General features: G+C 45.7%; 1 non-coding gene across 1 annotated transcript; it reads right to left on the reverse strand.

The window, feature by feature from the left end:
* Positions 1-355: 355 nt before the first annotated feature.
* Positions 356-438, reverse strand: TRNAY-GUA (transfer RNA tyrosine (anticodon GUA)). Its single transcript has one exon. It is a non-coding gene; the product is annotated as a tRNA-Tyr (tRNA).
* Between the last annotated feature and the right edge of the window lie 1,610 nt (positions 439-2,048).

Here is a 2,048-nt window from a genome sequence, read left to right on the forward strand (position 1 = left end):
CAGCCTCGAAGCTGGAGTTTGCAACTTCAAAACTACAGGTTTTAGCCCTCCTGCTGGGTGGGCGCTTCCTTCGTCTATCGTATGTCTCGCTTGGCTTCGTCCCGAACCAAGGAGGCATGATGGCGGGCGCGTGCGTGTGCCGACTGCAGAGACTACAAGCCGACGCCGGAAGCGACTCGCTTCTATTCTCGATTGGATATAGATGGGGAATCTCTATAGATCGTCTTTTTTCGACAACCTCTCTAAAACGCATACGAGAAAATTGCACTTCACGGCACGGCAAAAAAAAAGAGCTTCGCTCGGTTGGCCCTCCTAGGCTTCCGCCTACTTTCTCTTCTCTTAAGTCTACAACAAGTGGGAGAGGCAGGATTCGAACCTACGTAGAAAACCTTCAACAGATTTACAGTCTGTCGCTTTTGACCGCTCGGCCACTCTCCCCTTCCCGGGGATACGCCCTCCTCAAACAAAGGGTTCCTGAATAAGAAGGATGGCGGCCTTCGTTCTTAAGTTAAGAAGAGCAGATGGAACTATTAGATTTGCTAGCGTTCCGGGAGAATAAATAAGGTCATTTAGTAAGTTCATAACAATTTATGTAAAGCAAGGGGCAAAGCTTCTACGACAGCTTCCCCCTCATTGCCATCGTCGGCCTTCCCCAGCTCCCCTCCTTCGTCGCTTCTGGCTAAGCATCTTTCGGCGGAGGAAAGGAGGCGACTAGTCGCTTCTGGCGAAGCAGCGAGTTCATGAGCAAGTGAATGAACGAGCAGCGAGTGAAGTGCAACAGTCGTAAGTAAGGCTCGCCATGTTCCTGAAAGGAGTGACCATCTTTTCTTCCCTTCTACTGACACTGAGCGAGCAGCAAGCATAGGCAATAGTTTCCGTAGGGGTGGGGCGCAAGCAAGCGTTTTCAGGCTCCGCTAGCTAGCGTACTCTTCTGCTATCAATGAAACCGAAAGAAAAAACCAGTGCCCTTTCGTATAGATCGAGACGCAGTACTTTTTCTTTACTTCTTCCATACTAGGAAGAATGGAAGGAAATCCTTCGATAACACTTCTTCCTTATTTGAAGAAATGATATCCGACGCCCGTGGAAACTCTTTCATTTCAAAAAAGTTCTTCTTCTTAAGAAGCAAATAGCATTTCCTATTGATTTGTCCCCTGGACTAGACCTATGTAGATTCGGAATTATCCGTCGCTACGCTGTTCCCAAGGACTAGCAAAATCGAAATAGCGAAATTCTTGGGTCATCTCAATGGGTTCAGAAACCACACGTTTCTCTGGATCATCATAGCGTACTTCCACATATCCACTCAGAGGAAAGTCTTTTCGTAATGGATGACCCTCGAAACCATAATCTGTTGATATACGGCGTAAATCCGGATGATTGATGGAAGAAACACCAGACATATCCCATACTTCTCGCTCCCACCGGCCGGCTGATGGAAATAGACTGACTACCGGAGATATTCGTGTTACTTCGTCTGCACTTGTTTGTACACGAATGCGTGAGTTATACCGAGTACTCAGTAAATTATGGACAACTTCAAATCTTCGTTTTCGAGAGGGATGATCCACTCCGCAAATATCGATCGAAACTTGAACCCTTGTATAGGTATGCCATTTTAGAAAGCACAACAATGGAAATGGGTAGTCAGTATTGGTATAAGATCTATTCCCATGTTCCGATATTTTCATTTTATGTACCCATTTCTTGGGTAAAATCTCCCAACTATATTGGAAAATGGATTGGTTATCCATAAATGAAAATAAAGAAAGCTTTATTTTGGTTCCGCTTCTTGCTCTAAGCAGAAAGACTTGTCGGAAATCGCCGGTTGGGTTGGTCCGACCAAGAAAGGCATGGGAGTGGAGAGGCAGAAGTGAAAGACTGGCTACCAATAAAGATCCAAAACTGCATACTTTATATAGTTATGTATCCAGGATCGGCTGCATGCTCTAGTGTTGAATCGGGTATAGAACCCAGGATGCTTGGTTACAATTCCGAATCCGCTAAACCATCGCTCGGGGAAAAGTATTATACAGAGCATTAGTACT

The sequence above is a fragment of the Triticum urartu genome, chromosome 3A (genome assembly GCF_056163025.1).
Source record: "Triticum urartu cultivar PI428250 chromosome 3A, HENAU_Tu73, whole genome shotgun sequence".
In the NCBI taxonomy this organism is placed as follows: Eukaryota; Viridiplantae; Streptophyta; class Magnoliopsida; order Poales; family Poaceae; genus Triticum; species Triticum urartu.